Consider the following 13,044-nt stretch of genomic DNA (forward strand, 5'->3'; position numbering starts at 1 on the left):
ACTCCACCACACTCCTTGGCAGAAAATTCCACTGCCGAACAGCTCTTACTGTCAGGAAGTTCTTCCTAATGTTCAGGTGGAATCATCTTTCTTGTAGTTTGAATCCGTTGCTCCGTGTCCGCTTCTCTGGAGCAGCAGAAAACAATCTTTCTCCCTCCTCTATATGACACCCTTTTATATATTTGAACATGGCTATCATATCAACCCTTAACCTTCCCTTAAAACACACACACACACACCCCACAACCACCCTTTCCAACAGAAATTTATCACCTGGACAGAAACAGAGTTCCCTCTGTGTATGTCTGTATGGCTAACTGCTCCACGACAGCCCAATCTCTGAGCAGCAAGAGATTCCAGGGTACGCAGTTTTCTTGGAACGAAGGCCAGCACAGACTGAGGTGTCTCTAGGATTTATGGTTTAATTTAGGCATATATACAACTTGAGCGTAAGGGGGGGCAGCATATCTTGCTTCTCCATTTGCCACAGTTGTGGGTCCAGCGCAGAGCAAGCAGGTCTCTGTGTCTCCAGCTTCCAGTCTGTTTTCCAGCTCAGCTCACACTCCCTGCTTTGGGTCTTGTTCTCCTATCCAGCAGATAGGTGAGGGGGCTGGAAGAAAAGCCCAGCCATTCGCCCACAGCTCCAGCTCATTTAGTTGTCGCCCTTGCAACCCAGTTCATCCTTTTGGGGTGCTGGCCAGCTGAGGTCTTGCAAAGAAACTTGTCTCACCAGTTCAGCAATAGAATGCTCTCTTAGATGGTGAATAATAATAATAATAATAATAATAATAATAATAATAATAATAATATATGCCCATCTGACTGGGTTGCCCCAACCACGCTGGGATGCTTCCAACAAATTAAAAACATTAAGCACAGTAAAACTTCAAACATTAAAAACTTCCCTATTCTAACCCTCACTGCATAAGGACCCCCAAGAATTGGAAGGATCTCAGGGCATCATCCAAGGGATGCGGGTGGCGCTGTGGGTTAAACCACAGAGCCTGGGGCTTGCCGATCAGAAGGTCAGCAGTTTGAATCCCCGCGACGCGGTGAGCTCCCGTTGCTCGGTCCCTGCTCCTGCCAACCTAGCAGTTCGAAAGCACGTCAAAGTGCAAGTAGATAAATAGGGAAGGTAAACGGTGTTTCCATGTGCTGCTCTGGTTCTCCAGAAGCGGCTTAGTCCTGCTGGCCACATGACCTGGAAGCTGTCTGAGGACAAACACCGGTTGGCCTATAGAGCGAGATGAGTGCCGCAACCCCAGAGTCGTCCGCGACTGGACCTAACGGTCCGGGGTACCTTTACCTTCTCAGGGCATCATCCAGGCTGACACACACACACACACACACACACACACACACACACACACACACTGCAAACCCGCAAAATGCTTATCTAATTACTTTATATAGGCATTCTGTGTAGGTCAGAGGAAATGAGAGAATAAAATACAGTATTCAGAAACAAAAACGAGAGAAGTAAATAGCATCAAAAGAACGATACTACTTTTCCAGAGACAGGGAGAATTGGCAAGGGACAGTCAACAGGCAAGAAAGGGCATTTCTCTGGTCCCCGATTCTTTTCTTACACGCACACACACACACACACACACACTGCCCCTTGTTGTTTTACCACCCCCTCCCATCCCCATTCAGGCTTTAAAACCTCTAAGTGATTCTGCCTAGGAAGGTGATCTGGGGAGAGGGGAATATTTTCGGGGGGGGGGCTATTGTGGCTGTGAGAGGGTTTAAGCACCATGACCCCCGCTCCAAGTGCCCCATAACCCACCTCCCATTTTCCTGCAAGCTTGGCATCCAGTAGGGCTAGGACTTCCACTCCTGATGAGACAATCTCTCACTCTGCCATTAAAGCAGCTGCTCCGTAATGAAAAAATAAATCCCGCTAGATATCTCTGGGGTGGCTTTGGGAAGCTGCGAGCGGCCAGTTCTGCTGTGATGGGGAAAGCAGAGTGTGCTTTGAGAGGCAGCTCAAGGAAAGACAGTGATGATTGGGGGGGGAGAGAAGGCTCAATCTAAGCCAGGGTCCCCAAACTAAGGCCCGGGGGCCGGATGCGGCCCAATCGCCCACGGACAGTCCAGGAATCAGCATGTTTTTACATGAGTAGAATGTGTGCTTTTATTTAAAATGCATCTCTGGGTTTTAGTCCGGCCCCCCACAAGGTCTGAGGGACAGTGGACCGGCCCCCTGCTGAAAAAGTTTACTGACCCCTGTTAAGCACAGGTCAAGAGCAGCCATTCAAGCTGGGAGGCAGGGATCCCTCCCTCCAGGCTGAAAGCAGCAGGCAGGAGGGATTTAGGTGCACACCTGAGATGTAGGCTTGTGCCACTATACAACAGATCCCCTTTAATTAACACTCCACACACACACACACGCACACACACAGAGAGAGACAGACAGACAGACAGACAGACAGACAGACAGACATACATACATTTAGGAAAGTGAGTGGGGAAATGCCTTGCTTGATCGCCTCTGTACAACAGATCCCCTTTAATTAACACTCCACACACACACACACACACACACACACACACACATGCACGCGCACACACACACACACACACACACACACACAGAGAGAGAGAGAGAGAGAGAGAGAGAGAGAGAGAGAGAGAGAGAGACATTTTGCAATTAGGAAAGTGAGTGGGGAAATGCCTTGCCACATGAAAGAGGGAGCATGCTTGTTTTCTCCTGCTCTGGAGGGTAGGACTCGAACTCATGGGTGCAAGTGGCAAGAAAGGATATTCCAACTAAACATATGAAAAGAATTTATGACAGTGAGAGCTGTTCGACCGTGTAACAGTCTCCCTCGGGAGGTGGTGGACTCTCCTTCCTCGGAGGTTTTTAATCACAGGTTGGATGGCCATCTGTCGTGGGTGCTTTAGCTGAGATTCCTGCTTTGTAGGGGGTTGGACTAGATGACCCTGGAGTTCCCTTCCGACTCTAGTGATTCCAGCAGTGCCTGGCCTATCAGAAACACACTTTACCAGCAGAATTGGGGTATCATAAGGACATACTGTAAGAAGAGCCTGGGTGGCAGATTGAGACAGAAGCTGGGATAGCTCAGTCACAGCAGCATGAGATTCTTAATCTCAGAGTGGCAGGGTTGTGGGTTCGAGTCCCATGTGGGGGGGCGGAAGAGATTCCTACATTGCAGGAGATTGGACCACATGGTCCCTTCCGACTCTATGATTCTACAACTAATGCAGCATCCTGCTCTCTCAGTGGCCAACCAGATGCTTCTGGTAAGTCCACAGGCAGGATTTGAACTCAAGGGCACTCTGCCCACCTGCGATTCCCAGCCACTGCTATTCAGAAACATTGCTGCCTGCAACTGTGGAGGAAGAGGCATGGCCACAGTGGCTAATAGCCAACAGTAGCCCTCTCTTCCATGGATTTTTGTCTAATTCTCATTTAATGTCATCTGGACTGTCCTGCATTTTGGGTTGGCAGGCAAGCCTGCCTAAACACCAGCCAACTTGGAAAGTGTGGATGGCATTTAAAGGTTTACTGGCCTACTAAGCATGCCAGTTCTGTTTCGATGACTCATTGCAAGATTATAATGGCCAGAAATGGGGATGCACAGTCCAGACCCCCAGCTCAGAAGGTCTCATTGACTTGAGGAATGGGAGCCTGGTGATTTGTCACCTCGGGAATCGATGCAACACTAGAGGCGGTTTATTGAAAGAAGGAACAGTTTGCAGTTTTTTTTCTTTTCCAGCCAAGTTCCTGCCAAGAAGCCCAGGCCCAAGAGATGTCCTCACTGAGAACGTTTAGCTCAAAATCTGGGCAGGACATTCTCAGATCAGGAATAAAAAAATGGTGGTTAACTTAACAGCCGAATGTGGCTGCAGTATATGGTCATTTTGGGAGTCATTTTGGACTCACCACTGTCCATGGAGGCGGAGGTCAATTCTGTGTTCAGGGCAGCTGTCTACCAGCTCCATCTGGTACGCAGGCTGAGACCCTACCTGCCCGCAGACTGTCTCTCCAGAGTGGTGCATGCTCTGGTTATCTCCTGGTTGGACTACTGCAATGCGCTCTACGTGGGGCTACCTTTGTAGGTGACCCGGAAACTACAACTACAACTAATCCAGAATCCGGCAGCTAGACTGCTAACTGGGAGTGGCTGCTGAGACCACATAACACCGGTCCTGAAAGACCTACATTGGCCAGTACGTTTCCAAGCACAATTCAAAGTGTTGGTGCTGACTTTTCAAGCCCTAAACGGCCTTGGCCCTGAAGGAACATCTCCACCCCATCGTTCAGCCAGGACACTGAGGTCCAGTACCGAGGGCCTTCTGGCAGTTCCCTCCCTGTGAGAAGCCAAGTTACAGGAAACCAGGCAGAGGGCCCTTATCGGTAGTGGCGCCCGCCCTGTGGAACGCCCTCCCACCAGATGTCAAAGAAATAAACAACTCTCTGACGTTTAGAAGACATCTGAAGGCAGCCCTGATTTGGGAAGCTTTTAATATTTGATGAATTATTGTATTTTAATATTTTGCTGAAAGCTGCCCAGAGTGGCTGGGGAAACCCAGCCAGACGGGCAGAGTAATAATAATAATAATAATAATAATAATAATAATAATAATAATAAAGTTGTTGTTGTTGTTGTTGTTGTTGTTGTTGTTGTTGTTGTTGTTGTATAGTGCCTGCAATTGTCATGTGACAGCCAATGGCCTAGATGTCTTTAGAATTGTCGAGTTGGTCACCTAGTCCTACCGCCTGCAAAGAGGATTGGGCAAATTCATGGAGGGCATGAGGGCTACTGATGCTACTAAGCATGATGTCTATTATCTGCTTCCGTAGTTAGAGGCCGTGATGTTTCTGAACCCCAGTTGCTAAAAATAGCAGGAGGGGAGAGGGCTCTTGTGTTCGGATCCTGCTTGCAGGCTTCCCATAAAGGCAGCTGGTTGGCCACTGAGACAGCAGGATACTGGTCTAGATGGGCCATTGGCCTGATCCAGCTGGCCATCCCTATGTCCTGATGTGGGCTGGTGTCATGTATGAGAAGCCCAATGGAAGTGGGATTTGGGGTTGTGAATCTGTGAGGACTGATCAGCGAGCAACAAGCCCTGCTTTGAACACACGGGTGGCGGGTGTGCCTCTGTATTTGTGATTCACTCCCCTCTTTGGGTTTTTTTTTGGGGGGGGGGAGGTTAGAAAGGGGTGGAAATTAATGCATAAACTCCTGGCTCTGGATACCGGGAAACGCTTGTTCTGAATGCCTTGCAAATGGGTTTATTTCCTTTCCCAGCAGAACTGATGAGATTCCAGGAGCACACAGCTGTGTGGCCAAATGAAAAACCGAATTTGAGTGCACGGCAGCTCTGTTTTGCTGTTAAAAAGCTAGAACAAAGTGGATTTGGGAAGTGATCGCTCACCAAGGAGACAGTGACAATTCATCATCACTCTCTCGCTCTGTGAGCGCATCGGCTTTTTCCTTTCCCTGGGCTGCCAACCAAGGCAGCTGCAGTTGGCTCAATACAGCAGAAGAACACACCACTGCCCATTCTTTCTTCTCGGCAGAAGAAGAAGAAGAAGAAGAAGAAGAAGAAGAAGAAGAAGAAGAAGAAGAAGAAGAAGAAGAAGAAGAAGAAGAAGAAGAAGAAGAAGAAGAAGAAGCTATAATAGCAACAGCTCTCTGCATCACTCAGTTGCCAGCACTTCCCCAGACTTGGATCCACCCACAGAACAAACCAAGACAATGGGTGCTCCAGGGAGAATCGTCCTGCAGAAGTCTTATGTCGCTGGCAATTAAAGAGGTAATTCAAGGTAAAGGGACCCCTGACCATTAGGTCCATTCGTGACCGACTCTGGGGTTGCGGCGCTCATCTCACGTTATTAGCCGAGAGAGCCGGCGTACAGCTTCCAGGTCATGTGGCCAGCATGACTAAGCCGCTTCTGGCAAACCAGAGCAGCACACGGAAACGCCGTTTGTTTACCTTCCCGCCATAGCAGTACCTATTTATCTACAGTGGTGCCTCACTAGACGAATTTAATTTGTTCCATGGGTCTTTTCTTATAACGAAAAAATTCGTCTAGCGAATCCCATAGGAATGCATTGAAATTTTTTTGGAATTTTTTTTGCCCATAGGAACGCATTAATTGAATTTCAATGCATTCCTATGGGAAACCGCGATTCGCTAGACGAAAACGAATTTGTCTAGCGAGGCAACCTCCGCTAGAATAAACCTTTCGTTAAGCGAAAATTTCGTTAAGCAGGGCATTCGTTAAGCGAGGCACCACTGTACTTGCACTTTGACGTGCTTTCGAACTGCTAGGTGGGCAGGAGCTGGGACCGAGCAACGGGAGCTCACCCCGTCGCGGGGATTCGAACCGCTGACCTTCTCATCGGCATGCCCTAGGCTCTGTGGCTTGACCCACAGCACCACCCGCGTCCCCAAAAAAGAGGCAATTTAGGATTCTGCTAAATCTACGCTGAGCTCTTTTCAAGGCATCAGAAGGACTATTTAATTGTTTATTGCATTTGTATGCCACCATTTTTCTCAGAGGAGCTCCTTCTTCCTCATTTAATCCTCACAACACCCTTGTAAGGTAGGTTAGGCCAGACAGAGAGGCAGTGACTGGCTTCAAGGTCACCCAGGAGCCTTCGTGGCATTTCAGGTCCAAATAATAGCAACCCACGCTGTGTGACTTTCTGAGCCCTGCACAATATAGTAATTGTTTGCTTCCTTCACATTCTGATACTCTTCCATGCAGCCAAAGATTTGCCCTGGAATAGACTCAGGACACCTGGGACCATTACTTCCACTTCCCTGATGCTTATTATGGGACCCTGAATAAAAGACATATGGCCAGTAGCAGGATTGGGGGGGGGGGGTCACCTTGCAAAAGTTGGCATTGCCTGAGATGCAAAGAGATGGAGAGATCTGCTCCAGATTAGGGATAGGCACAGCTCTCCATTTTGCTTCTCTAAGTTTCTCATTTTTCCAATTTTAAATTCAGTGCATATTGCTGCAGCAGTGTGCAAAAATCCTGATGAAAATTAGTATTTTGGTGCAAATTTCTCTTACCAAACATGTTTTAGTAGGCAGTACTGACTGATAGAAGGCATTTATATATGTTATTTTCACAAATATATGAATTTGAGGCACATTTCCCTCTAATTTCTGCATTGCTGCACATGTAATATGATTTACTTACTCATAGTCATGAGTAAGCAGCAACAGCAGAAAAATAAATGCAGGCCTGAGGCTGGAGTACAGTACAGTGGTTCCTCGCAAGACGAATTTAATTCGTTCTGTGAGTCAATTCGTTTTGCGAAAATTTCGTCTTGCAAATCCCATAGGAATGCATTGAGATTTTATTTATTTATTTATTTTGCCCATAGGAACGCATTAATTGAATTTCAATGCATTCCTATGGGAAACCGCAATTCGCTAGATGAATTTTTCACAAAACAAATTCGTCTTGCGAGGCAACCTCTGATCGCAAAACCCATTCGTTAAACGAAAAATTAGTCTTACAGGGCATTCGTCTAGCGAGGCACCACTGTAGTTGGATATACATACTTCTGCTCCCATCATTGGTTGAAGAGAAAAGTGTTGAGAGAAAGGAATGGGAATTACCGTATTTTTCCATGTATAAGACTATATTTTTTCTAAATTTCTGAAGTTTAAAATAAAAGATCGTCTTATACACAGATAGTGCATAGTGCATTTTCTTAATTTTGAGTCCCCCCAAATAGGGGGCGTCTTATAAACAGAAAAATACGGTACTATATGCTCCTTCCCCCTCAGGAGGGAGGGGGAAATGACATCACACAGAGCCCTTTCTACCAGCTCCATTTCTATGGTCTGGGCCTGCCTATCAGCCTGTGGCTCTGTGGTCTTAACCCCTTCACATGCTAACTTGCAAGAATGTGCATTATTAGATAGGGCTGCAAATCTCCCACAAAAAAACATAAATCCTAAATACACCACAGTCTCTGCCGACCTTCATTCCAAGGAGGCAGAACCTGGGTAAGTGCGTTTCTGAAATAACGGTGATTGGTAGCGCATAACACAGCTTTCCAAGATACACAGTAGAGAGAGATGTTCCAATGTAGAGCAAGAATTCATTCTGTCATGCAGCTGTTCCTGACCATCTTGGGTGCTTCACCCAAAGAGAAAATGGTGGTAGATTAGGGGCACCTCCGCCAGGCAGGACCCAATTCTTGGTGCCCTCTGGAGCCACGTTCTCAGAACCTCTGCCAACAGCAATGTATACAAACCTTCTCAAAGAAAAAGTTTAGCACATGCTGGCCCAATCCTTCACCCAGCGGAAGACAGCAGTAAAGAACAGTCAAGAGCCAGGAGCTGAAGGCAGGGAAATCTAAATTAGGGAAAGAAAGAAAAAAGACAGGTCTTATTTTAAGCACCGCCGCTTAAATCTTCATCAGAACAGACAGATTCTCCATTACCCGCAGCCATCAGAGCAAGGCCAGCTGACCTTCGCAGACAAACGTTTCAGCCAAGTACGATTTAAGCAGCGCTGGATATAGAAATGGCTGGAGGCTGTTCAATTAGCAGAGGTCAGGCTGGATGGCATCGCTGGGACCCGCCAACCTTCCACGTTTGCAAAGGAGGGCAGGAAGAAACAGACCAAATGGGGCAGAGGAAAAGAAAAAGAAAGAGCTGCTCGACTTGATATTTCCCACTCAGGATAATTTCACATCTTGGCATTTGAAGAAGTGTCTTTTTAATAACAATTAAAATTAAGAGAGTCCTGAATTTTAAGGGTTTATAATGTCATTCTGCAAAGAGACTGTCTCAGGAACTTTCCAGGGAATGCCGAGTTCAGCCTTTTCCTTATCCAATGCTGCAGAGCTGGAACAGTTTCAGAAAAGGGCCACCAAAATGATCGAGGGGAGGGAGCATCTCCCGTATGAGGAGAGATTGCAGCATTTGGGACTTTTTAGTTCAGAGGAAAGGCGAGTGAAGAGGCGACTTGCAACAAGTTTATACGATTACTAGTTGGCCCTGCCATGTATTACGGTGGCTCAGTTTGTTAAATGGAGCCTCAGAGTCCCACTTCAGACTCCCCTCACCTTCAGAGTCCCCGTTTTCGTGTGTTATGTTTACATAGGCACATCCTTATGTCTCCCCCCACCCTGTTCTGTCCCTCCTCCCCCCATCCCCTGGTTGATCCCTGTGATTGGGCCCACCCTGTCCCAACCTATGACCAATTCGGGGGGCCCATCCCCCACCCAGGCAGGCTGCTACCTCCACTTGGCCTAGTATGGAAAGTGGCCTAGTCTGCAAAGCCGATGCGAGATACTGTGGGGAGGGCAGATTTCATTCCTGTGTCTCCCCGCACCCTGTTCTGACCCATTACCTATCCCTGCCCCCTATTCGGCCCCACCCCACCCCCCACCCCAGGCAGGCCCCTACCTCCACTTGGCCTAGTCTGGAAAGCGGCCTAGTTTGCTGCGGCCTATTCAGTCTGCTGGCAATGTTTGGCCTTGTTGCTGCAAAAGGCCTGTTTTCAGTTGGTTGCTGTGGAATTTTGTGATGTCATCTGGTGGCGCGGCTTTGGAGGCAGCAGCGTGCCATCTGCCTTTCTATTGGATGCTGCTGGAGTCTTCAGAGTTTCTGCTGGTGATGTCTGATTTGCGCACCACTTTTTTGCATTTAATCATTATTTTAGGTGTGAAAGGTGTAGTTTTTTGATAATTTTTTTATGCCAGATCCCTCCCTGATGGGCATGGAACGTTGTGGCCAAATTTGTTGGAATTCAGTTCAGCGGTTACAGAGGAAGGGTGTTACATCCGCGTACACAGTGGGATCATTTTTTTATATATAGATGCACAGCATGGAGAATGTGGAGAGAGAAATATTCTTCCTCTCATAACACTGGAACTCATGAACATCCAGCGAAGATTCAGGACAGAGAAATGACTTCTTCATGCAGTGCATAGTTAAACCATGGAACTCCCTGCCACAGGAGGCCGTGATGGCCACCAACCTAGATGGCTTTCAGAGACAACTGGACAAATTCATGGATGACTCTTCTCTGCCTCCACATTCAGAGGCAGCAATGCTTCTGAACAGCAGTTGCTGGGAGCCACGGGAGGGAAGAGTTGCTCTTGTGTTCGAATCCTGCATCTGTTGATGAGTCACTGGCCTGATCCCACCATGCTCTCCTTAGGTTCTTACACATCCAATGAAACGGAGATAACTGATTGATAGGCGCCGCTGGCTGGAAGTTGCTTACTTCAGCACAGTCTGTCTCCATTACTTAACTACTGTCTTAAGTTCTAAAACCCAGGGAAGCAGATCCCCCTGCAATTTCAGCCAGATGGTAAGCAGCTGTAATTTCGCAATGATGGAGCAGGCTGTGTTTTCAAAGTCAGATGTGCCCATATGAATTGGACAGGAAATCCGGCACCATAATGTATGGCAGTGTCCTCTAGATCGAACATTAAGAGGGAAATTGCTAAGCAAACAATTAAGCAGCCTGTCTTATGAAGAGAAACTGTTCTGGCTATTAATCACGCTATTCCTCGTTGGTCTTGGACCCAGAAAGGATGTTTGTTTTAGAGGCTCCCCAATTATTCTGCAGATTTTGTTGGTTTAATTATTACTGATCGCGCTGTACGATGCAGAACCTTCGTGCATTGTGTTTGAACGGTGCGTCTCCTTCCACAGGCTTCTCCAAATGTCCACGCAGATTCCCGGCGAAAAGTTGCGGCAAAAACAAATGCATGGTGAAAGTTGTGTAATCCAATTGAGCAATCCTGTCTGCGTGTTTCATTTAACATCTGTCGATATCCAAGATGAGAAATTAAGGTGCATCTGGCGTGAACAGAGATTTTCGGCACTCATCGTCACAGCAAATCTCCGGAACAGAATGTTGACAAACCAAATTCATGGCCCACTAGGTTTTGCACCAAAGTGGTGCAGAGTTTGACTTCTCTCCAATGGGGTGTGCAAAAAAAAAAAAAGGTTGTAGTGCAAATTCTCTTTTGACATCCCATGTCTACATTTCAGCTCCACTGCTCCTAATCTAACAGGGATTTTCTGTTGTATGGATGTAAGGAAAAGGTAAAGGGACCCCTTTAAATACATACTTTAAATGCATTCTTAAATAAGTGCAAGGATAATAAATGTATAGGTAAAGGGACCCCTGGCCATTAGGTCCAGTCGTGACCGACTCTGGGGTTGCAGCGCTCATCTCGCATTATTGGCCGAGGGATCCGGCGTACAGCTTCCAGGTCATGTGGCCAGCACGACAAAGCTGTTTCTGGCGAACCAGAGCAGCACATGGAAACGCCATTTATCTTCCCGCTTGGAGCAGTAACTAATTATCTACTTGCACTTTGACGTGCTTTCGAACTGCTAGGTTGGCAGGAGCTGGGACCAAGCAACGGGAGCTCACCCCGTCGCGGGGATTCAATTCACTGACCTTCTGATTTGCAAGCCTTAGGCTTTGTCGTTTAACCCACAGCACCACCCGCTTCCCAATAAATGTATAAAGTAAAGGTAAAGGGACCCCTGACCATTAGGTCCAGTCGTGTCCGACTCTGGGGTTGCGCGCTCATCTCGCATTATTGGCCGAGGGAGCCGGCGTATAGCTTCCAGGTCATGTGGCCAGCATGACAGAGCTGCTTCTGGCAAACCAGAGCAGCACATGGAAACGCCGTTTACCTTCCCGCTGTAGCGGTTCCTATTTATCTACTTGCATTTTGACGTGCTTTCGAACTGCTAGGTTGGCAGGAAATAAATGTATATATTGACATTATTATTATTAATTAAGCTTGTTAGTAAAGGACAACCGAAAGATAAAGGGGAGGCAGTGACTCCCCTGCAGAGAAAGATTGCAGCATTTGGGACTTTTAAATTTAAGGGGGGAAGGTAAGAGGCAATATGAAGGAAATTTGTAAAATTGTGCTTGGCACAGGTCAAGTGGTAGAGACAAGGTTTTCTCCTCTAAGTTCTTCCTAATGCTTAGTCACAGTCTCCTTTCTTGTGATTTGAATGCACTGGTTTGGATCCACTCCTCTGGAGCACGAGAAAACAAGCTTGCTCCATCTTCCATAGGACAGCCCTTCAGAACTTGGGGAGGGGGCTTTCATATCACCTCTCAGCCTCCTCTTTTCCAGGGGAAATAGACTCAGCCCCTTCAACCATTCCTCATCAGGCTTGGTTTCCAGATCCTTGATCTTCTTGGTTGCCCTCCTCTGCCCACCTTCCAGCTTGTCAACATCCTTCTTTAATAGTGGCACCCAGAACTCGAAACAGGTCTCCAGGTGTGGGCTGACCAAGGCAGAATAGGGCAGGACTATCACTTCCCTGTACCTGCATTACTAGCTTTAGAGGCTAGCTTCTGTCCAAATTCACAATAGCTTTGCTTTTTGCTATTATTACAGTGACACCATACCTGTGTTCTAACCTTGCAATGAAAGTCACGTGGCATTTCTTCCCTCACCACCTGAAGCTGTTGAGTTGCCCAAGAGGGTGTTGTGAATGGTAGTTTCCCACTCTTCTCGGCATGGATGGCTTGGCCATAAATGAAGCCACCACCAAACCCCAGCTGGCCCTCCTTCTGCGTCTGTGCTTTGGATTCATCTGAAAAGCATGTCCTGTTAATCTACAAAAAGAGCATCTGTCAATGTTTTCATGGGGAGATTAAACATCCCAAGCCAATAGGTCGTTTTATTATATTAATGTAGGGCTTTCCAAAAGCAGGCTGTTTGACCCCAGAGAGATGGGGCAGGTGAGGCCAAGGGGGCAATGGTGGGGCAGGGTGCTGCTCTGCCTGTACCTATAACTAACACACACACACACACACACACACACACACACACACACACACCTGGATCTGCGTAGCTGACTTGCAGGAGGAGCTACCTTCTGGCACCCCTGACGGAGAGCTGGATTAAAATGCCAACAGAATCAAATTTCTCCCTCAGCTATAGACCACAGGACAGTGAGCATCCGTCCCTCCTGTCTGGCTTGCAGTTTACATGCCGTAGAACCATTGAACCACAGAGGTGGAAGAGGCCACGAGGGGAATCT

The 13,044-nt window shown here is 47.4% G+C and overlaps 1 long non-coding RNA gene across 1 annotated transcript; it reads right to left on the reverse strand.

Annotated features, from left to right (window-relative positions):
- Positions 1-402: 402 nt before the first annotated feature.
- Positions 403-12,784, reverse strand: LOC148686079 (uncharacterized). Its single transcript, XR_015949750.1, has 3 exons — positions 12,407-12,784; positions 8,259-8,359; positions 403-752 (listed from the first exon to the last, which is right to left on the reverse strand). It is a non-coding gene; the product is annotated as an uncharacterized LOC148686079 (long non-coding RNA).
- Positions 12,785-13,044: the final 260 nt, after the last annotated feature.

The sequence above is a fragment of the Zootoca vivipara genome, chromosome 4 (assembly GCF_965207765.1).
Source record: "Zootoca vivipara chromosome 4, rZooViv2.hap1.1, whole genome shotgun sequence".
In the NCBI taxonomy this organism is placed as follows: Eukaryota; Metazoa; Chordata; class Lepidosauria; order Squamata; family Lacertidae; genus Zootoca; species Zootoca vivipara.